Source organism: Malus sylvestris, chromosome 3 (assembly GCF_916048215.2).
Source record: "Malus sylvestris chromosome 3, drMalSylv7.2, whole genome shotgun sequence".
NCBI lineage: Eukaryota > Viridiplantae > Streptophyta > Magnoliopsida > Rosales > Rosaceae > Malus > Malus sylvestris.
In genome coordinates this window covers 4,400,954-4,409,569 of record NC_062262.1, presented here as the reverse complement: position 1 = coordinate 4,409,569, position 8,616 = coordinate 4,400,954, and the positions used below count along the sequence as shown (strand labels likewise).

General features: G+C 42.7%; 1 pseudogene; it reads right to left on the bottom strand.

Annotated features, from left to right (window-relative positions):
• Nucleotides 1-3,766: 3,766 nt before the first annotated feature.
• On the bottom strand, nt 3,767-5,368 carry LOC126616559 (uncharacterized; annotated as a pseudogene).
• Between the last annotated feature and the right edge of the window lie 3,248 nt (nt 5,369-8,616).

The following is an 8,616-nucleotide window of genomic DNA, read 5'->3' as shown; positions in this document are numbered from 1 at the left end:
ATTCTTCTTAACAAGGACAACATTTGCTACCCACGTTGGATAATTGACTTCGTGGACGAAGCCTATGCCTTTGAGTTTTTTAACTTCTGCCTTCATTGCCTCGTATCGTTCAGCGTCATATGATCTTCGCTTCTGTCTCACTGGCTTTGTCTTGGGGTCAATACTTAAGCGATGACAGATGATATCGGGAGAGATGCCTGGCATGTCCTCGTATGACCAGGCAAAGACCTCAGTGTTCTCTTGCAAAAAAAAAAAAAGATCAATGCCAACCGAATGGGTGGTGACAAGGTGGTGTCAATCTTCACCATGCGATTCGGATAATCTTTTGAGATAGAGACATTCTCTAACTCTACAGTGGGTTGTGCTTGCTAGTTGAAGTAGCCATCTCGAGGATCGTTGGGTTGACTGTTGCCACCATGAAGATCCAAGTTGGCTTCGTCTGGGCTGGTCTTTATAACTTGGTTATGTATAGAAAGGGTTTCCTTGGGCACATGCAGGTGCTGTTGCTTGACCGAAATGTTGTAACATGATCGTGCACTAAGTTAATCTCCTCTGATGTAACCATTGCCATAGGAGGTTGGAAATTTCATTAACAACATATGTGTGGATACCATGGCCTTGAGATCATTGATGCCTGTGCGTCCTAAGATGACATTGTATGCTGTTGGGCAATCAACCACCAAGAAGTTAGTGATAATGGTAGCTGTGTAAGGGTCTGTACCAATGGTGAAAGGTAAGTGTATGCTCCCCAAGGTTGCACGATATCACCGGAGAAGCTTATCAGAGGGGAAATCGAGCGATCGAGCAAGTGTTCAGCTACATTAAGTGCCCTGAAAGCTTCAACAAACATGATATTGACCTAAGCCCCCTTGTCTACCATGATTCGTCGTACTTCAAAGTTGGCTATGTGAGCTTCCACGATCAGTAGGTCGTTGTGAGGGTAGATGATACCTCTTTCTTCTTCAGGGTAGAAACATATTGGATCCCAGTTAGGCTTTTGATACTTGCCTTCCCTGATGTCTTCCACGTGAAACACTTGGTGGCCAGACCTTAAAGCTGGTTCACTATTTTTCATGGCCCTGTTAGAATATTTAGATATGGGTGTGCCACCACTTATGGAATATATCACATTCACCTGGCGTTGGTTACGGTTACCCCTTGGAGGGTGAATGAGGAATTGATCAATTTTTCCTTCATGTGCCAAAGCTTCAATATGATCACGAAGGGTGATACACTTCTCGCCGTCATGGCCGTTATACTCGTGGTAGTAGCAAAACGTGCCCGTGTTCTTCATGGACTTATAATCTGGGTGCCTCGGCTTTGGCTTCGGTATCAGGTATGCTATGCTGGGGTAAATGGCCACGCATGTGGCGTTCAAAGGTGTGTATACCTTATACCTCGGGGTAGGGGCTGTCCTGACATGTGCTTGACCCACTGTGTTGATTGCTTGAGGTCGGAAATTATCGTGGCGATACCCTTGGTTATCGCGGTAGTGTCCCTTACTCTTTTTACTAAAATGAGACTGGTGAGGATGGAAATCTTTCATTTTGCCCTGAGATTGATATGTCTGTTGACTTGGCAAAGTATTAAGTAAGGCAGGGGGAGGCACCACTGTCGTTTGGAAGGTGGAGGCCTTCTCATTTGGTTGGATCTGGCTTCCACTCCTTACTTGCTGATAAGGGGTGGTTGTGGGGGGTTTCCCTTGATATGTCTTTGCTTTGGCGGAGGCATGGTTGTAAGCCTATGCCATCACATCAGAGTAAGTCTTCAAAGTGTTAGCATTGATCATGTACTTGAAGAAACAATCACGTAGGCCTACCGTGAAGGCCTTGAGGGCGGTCTTGTCATCTGCCTTGACGCAGCAAGAATACTCATGGCTGAAGCGACCGGCATACTCTCGTAGTGACTCGTCCGGCTTCTGGCGAATAGTGTACAAGTCATCTGCAAAATGAAAGCGATCGGTCTGGAAAATGTGTTGAGAAATAAACAGTTTCCTCAATTCCTCAAATGAGTCTACCGTCTCAGGTGGAAGACGGCAATACTAGTTTAGAGCTCTGCCAAAGAGGGTGGAGGGGAAGAGAAGACATCGTTCTTTGTCGGTGTGCATCCAATATGCCATGGTGGACTCAAAGAGGTTAAAGTGTTCAATCGGGTCATCCTTTCTAGTATAGAGTTGCAAGCCAAGCTTCTGCTTTGTCTTTGCTTGGAGGGGGTGTCGAGGATCCTCCTTGTAAAAGGGACAGGCCTAGGTTGGTTCCAATCAGGTATCTTAGCTTGTCGTTCGGCATTCAACTTGTTTACTTCGTTAAGAAGCTGTAGGACAAAAAGGTCCTGAGTGGAGTCATGTACCACTGGAGCTTTCTTTCGTAAATCTCCATCTCCTTTTAGAAGTAGGAAAGTTTGATCAAGAGCATGTGATTTTTCCCTGGACTCGCCGTACTGACTTTCATGGTTTATCTGTCGAAACATCTCTGAGTCCTCTATACCTTCGTGTTTCTCTAGGACTTGTTGCCTCTTCCCCAAATTGGTAGCCGGCCCGGGACGTGGGAGGGAACTGAGTCTTTCAGAAACCCTTGGGTCATTGATCTTCGAGCTTATATGGAAGGGATTCTCTCGACGTTGTTTTAGGAAGTCTCGGCAGTCACGATAAACGGGTTTCGATCCTTCCAACCTTTCTGCAAGGAGGTGTCTTCCTCCATTTCTCCTGCTTCGGGTCAAATCAGCTAGGTTGAGAGAAGTCTCATGTTGATCAATGTTTTGATGATTAGCTCGCTCCTCATCAAGGATACCCATGTCGAAGGAAGGTGACCCTCCTTGTTGGGAGGTATCCAGATGATGGTTGATGTCCACAGGGATAACGAGTTCGTGTGTTTGAGTACGCCTAGTTTCGTGGAGCATCTCAAAAAGCTTCTCATACTGCTCCTGGAGGACCTCATTCTTCATTGCTATCTTGTTGTTTTGAGATTCTAGCTCATCGACTTTAGCTTGAAGAGTAACCCTCTTTCCTTCCTTTTTTTCGTTGCTTCGCACTAGGTGCAAGAGGGGTGTCATTCTGTGTGCTGTGGCTTCCTTCGCTCCCCATGTTGGAAAGGGATGCCTGGTCAAAAGAGAGTGTACGAATAGTGGAAACCAACTTAACAAAGCTGAAGAAAGTGAGAATAAGTGTCGTTCCCACAGATGGCGCCAAATGTTTATGCACAAAATTAGCGAGGACTTTGGTACAACATAAAATGTTAAGTTTGTGACATTCGCTAGATTGCTCCGTTCACTAGTGTGAATAAGTAAGTAAATGGATAGGGATAGGGAAGCAAACACAAGATGTATGTGGTTCACCCAGATTGGCTACGTCCACAGAGTAGAGGAGTTCTCATTAATTATGAAGGGTTTACACAAGTACATAGGTTCAAGCTCTCATTTAGTGAGTACTAGTGAATGATTTAGTACAAATGACATTAGGAAATATTGTGATAGAATGATCTCTATTTATAGAAGAGAGTTTATAGTTTCATTCTGACATTGACACGTGTCGTGTTGTGATTGGCTTCTGATGTTGACACATGTCACGCTATGATTGGCTTCTGATGTCGACACGTGTCGTGCTGTGATTGGCCTCCTGGTCGGAGGGAAACTCTTCTGGGTCCTTGACGGTATAACGTTGATCAATGCTGAGTAGTTTCGGGATTGGTGAAGTATGGTACAAACATAACTAATACTTATTGTAGAAAACACTTACTTTTCCAAAATTTACTTACATTTTTACTAAAGCTTAATTCAAAAAATATTTTCACCAGAAACGCTTTCTCGAACTTTTTACAAGCACAAGCCATTGTTTGATAAGAAACACAAAAAACATGAAGTCATAACCTAAACAACCCTATTCAAGGCACCGTCTCTAAGTTAAGCTTCTGCCACTCTCTTTCCCGACACCAACGCCCCATCAAATGTGGCAATCGTCCAATGGTCACCACACACATACACACCTGACCCGACCCGAGGGTTTCTCTTCGAATAGATCGGCGGACATTGGTTTGGTTGTGTAAATTTAATCTGATACGTTCTCAAGTGTCTCCAAGATCCCACCATTGATCCCCCAAACCAACCCGAGAGCTCACGAATAACTTCAGTCGTCAGATCATCATCCGCCACATCCTCAAAACCTCCGACAAGTGATACCGATACCAAAGCCTTATTGGGTGGGCCGTAAGACGGAGCCACATTGGTTGCGAAAAACATATTATTCACAATGCCCTTCCCCGACTCGTTAAGAAACAAAATCGGGTCAGAAACCGGAATGTTAGCCCGGTCTGCTGTGAAAATAAAAACAAATTGTACTTCGAGCCAGTTTGGTCCGGACCGGTCCATTTATCGTTCCTGCCAAAAGCTTATCCGCTTTGAGGTGCTCAACTGCTACTATCACTCCAAGCTCGCTTCTTAAAATCTCTCCGCTATCCAATCTCACACTTGGCGACGAAGACTAGTCACCGCTAAAATCAATCGAAGCGACTCGGGAATTGAGAACGATCGAATCAGACGGTAATTTCGCAGCCAATTGCTGTGGGATGACGCCAATACCGATGGATTGGAGAGTGTTGTCGCCGAGGGTGAGACACTTAAAGATGAAATTGAACAATCTGGAAGTCATTTCGAGCTATTTGTCGAAGAAAATACCGTCGAAAAACGGTTGAAAGAATCGAGCGATGATCGAATCGGATAACCTGATTCCCTTCAGCAACTCCATGATGGAGACTTCATCGCCAAAGGAGAATATCTCGTCGTCGGATTTCGTCAGAACCTGAAATCTCGTCAATCTGATGAGTAATTTATCGGGAATGGATCCGATCGGTTGGCGAGAGACTTGACAGAGTTCCAGAAATCCCAGAGGGGGTCGGCGACGGTGTGGAAACTACCGCCGTAGTAAATACAGGCGCCAGAGTAGAATTTCTGGAGGTCGAGGGATTGGTAGTCGAGAAGTTTTTGGGCTTTGAGGTAAGCGGTGATGAAGATTTGGAAGCTGCGGTCGAGAAGGAACCCGTCGACGACATCAGTTTGGACGCGACTGCCGACGGCGTCGGAGGCTTCAAGGAGGATGAAAAGGGTGTTCTGGGAGTTGAGGTGGGTGTTGGCGGCGAGGCCGACGAGTCCTCCGCTGATGATAATAACAGGGGACTTGGGGTTTGGCGGGAATGGGGATTTTGGGGGGTTGATAGTTGTTTGAAGAGATGATTGGGGTTTGAATTTGAAGCGGAAGAGTTGGGGTTTGGGGGAGAGGAGGGTGGTGGTGGCGATTGTGGTGGATGGGAGTGGAAGAGAAAGAGGAAGAATGATCAATTTCATTTGTTTGAGTTCTTGAGGAAGATTAGGTCTGTTTAGATTGTTGATGGAAAAATGGCTTATCTTGTGTCACGCGGATTGAAAGGATAATCTTTGGGACTATCTAGAGCCAGTCATTATTTCATTATGTTATAAATAGGCAAAATTTAGAGAGATAACCTTTACTCGGGATAGGAACGAAGCAGTTGCAGAGTATTATACTAACACAAGCTGTTGTGCTATTAGATGTTTTCTCTTCCTTTTCTCTCCTTAATGTTCTCTTCATTTGAACAATCTAAGTGCTCTATTTATAGAGCCACTTCAATGGAAACTTACAAAACTTACTATTCACATGTGATACTTTACTATGCACATTACTATGCACATGTGGTACTTAACTATACACATGTGGGCAAACATACCCATTATTTACAACACTCTTCCTTGGATGCTCACATATCAGTATCAATTGCCTCATTAAAACCTTTCTTGGAAAAACCTAGTGGGAAAAAACCATAGCGAAGGAAAAAGAGTACAACTTTACCTTGATGGTGTTGAGCATGCTTATGTTGCCTCGTTAAAACCTTGATAGGTAAAACCCAGTGGGAAAAATCCTAATCGAAGGAAAAAGAGTACAACATACATGCATCATGGATGCTCCCCCTGAATTGTATCTCCCTTTGATTCTGCATTCTTCAAATTTGTAAGCCGACGTAATCCGATTCCCTGCACCAATTTCTGAAATGTGCACTTTGGTAGAGATTTGGTGAACAAGTATGCTAAATTTTCATTGGAACGGATTTGTCTGACTTCAATAACTTTACCTTTCTAAAGCTCATGTGCACTGAAAAATCTTGGAGATATGTGTTTAGTCTTTTCACCTTTGATGAATCCTTCCTTCATATGGGCGACACATGCTGCATTATCTTCATGGATGACAGTTGGAGTGTCTGTCCTTGAAGGTAGACCACATGAATTCCGGATGTGATGAATCATTGATCTTAACCAAGAACATTCACGACTTGCTTCATGTAAAGCAATTATTTCCGAATGATTGGAAGATGTAGCAACTAGCGTTTACTTCGTTGATCGCTATGAAATTGCAGTATCTCCATAAGTGAACACATATCCATTTTGTGAGCGGGCTTTATGCGGATCGGAGAGAAAACCAGCATCTGCGTATCCAACAAGAATCTGTTCATTTGTGAGCTTGTCTGAGTAGAAGAGACTCATATCTGTTGTCCCACGAAGATATCGTAGAACATCTTTGACTCATTTCCAATGACGAATTGTTGGAGCAGAGCTGTACCTGGCTAACAAGTTAACTGAAAAAGCTATATATGGTCTAGTACATTATGCTAAATACAATAAAACACCTATTGTGCTCAAATATGGTACTTCTGGACTAAGGACCAGTCATCTTCTTCTTTTGGACGGAATGGATCTTTCTTAATGTCCAAAGAACGAACGACCATTGGGGTGCTAAGTGGATAAGCCTTCTCCATGCCAAATCACTTCAATATCTTTTCAATGTAAGTTGATTGATGGACCAAAATTCCATTAGCACAATGCTCAATCTGCAGGCCGAGACAATATTTTGTTTTCCCAAGGTCTTTCATTTCAAATTCGCTTTTCAGATATTCAGCAGTTTTATTGAGCTCTTCAGGGGTTCCAACTAGGTTCATATCATCGACTTATATTGCCACTATAGCAAATCCAGTATTTGATTTCTTAATGAACACACAAGGGCAGATGACATTGTTGGCATATCCTTCTTTAATCAAATACTCACTGAGACGATTATACCACATTCGCCCAGATTGTTTCAACCCATATAGTGATCACCTTAATTTGATTGAGAACATACCTCGTGGTTTGTTAGTTGCTTCAGGCAACTTAAGTCCTTCTGGGACTTTCATATATATGTCAGTATCTAATTCTCCATATAGATACGCGGTGATGACATCCATAAGTCGCATGTCAAGTTTTTCTGAAATCACCAAACTTATTAAGTAACGAAACGTAATTGCGTCCATTACAGGAGAGCATGTCTCTTCATAATCAATTCCAGGTCTTTGTGAAAAACCTTATGCAACAAGTCGTACTTTATATCTTGCAATCTCATTTTTCTCGTTGTGTTTCCTTGTGAAAACCCATTTGTAACCTACAGGGTTCACACCAGGCGGGGTTTGGACTATTGGTCCAAAAACACTTCGTCTTTCCAAGGAATTTAATTCTGCTTGGATTACATCTTCCACTAAGACCAATCTTGTCTCTGTTTGCATTCATCAACAGAGTGGGACTCAATATCATCACTTAAGATAATTTTAATGGCTATTGCAAATGCAAACATGTCGTCGATGATTATTTCATTTCGATCCCACAATTCATTAGTACATGCATAATTTATGGATATTTCTTTGCTTTCATGTACTTCTGTCTTTTCAGGGATAAATATCTCATCAAGGACATTTTCTTTTTCTGGAAGTACAAAATCATGAATTATGGATTTATCATTCAATTTCTTTTCTTGAATGATATCATTTGGGTTCAACTGTGCCCTCATCTTTCTCTTTCGAGGGGCTGAATCTTTTGAACCTGGGGGTCTACCACGCTTCAGGTGTGCACTAGATGAATCATTTGCTGCCACTTTATTTTGTCCAACGGGGACATCAATTCTTGCAGGTGCGTTTGCAGCTGGTATATGTGACTTTGTCACTTTCAATGTATCATTAAATGCATCTGGCATTTGATTAGCAATACCTTAAAGATGAACGATCATTTTCACTTTATTTTCACATTGAGTGCTTCGTGGATCAAAATGAGATAAGGTGGGAACAACCCATGTCAGTTCTTACCGTTCTTTTGGAACAGTCTTTTCTCCCCCTAGCGACGGGAAAACTGTCTCATCAAAATGACAATCAGCAAAACGAGCTGTAAACATATCACCAGTCAAGGGTTCCAAATATCTAATGATAGATGGTGAATCAAAACCCACATAAATTTTCAGTCTGCGCTGAGGTCCCATTTTAGTTTGTTGTGGCGATGCAATAGGCACATAAACAGCACAACCAAAAACTCGTAAATGGAAAATGTTTGGCTGTTGTCCAAACACGAGTTGTATTGATGAATATTGGTGGTTGGCTATATAATACAATCCACTCGATATATGTGGTGAATCAATGAACTTCTGGTTCATGACAGTATATGCCTCAACTGTCTTTATGTATATATAATACAATCCACTCGATAAACCATGCAACTTATCCAATATACGCTTTTGGGTATCATTGGAGGTAATGCATA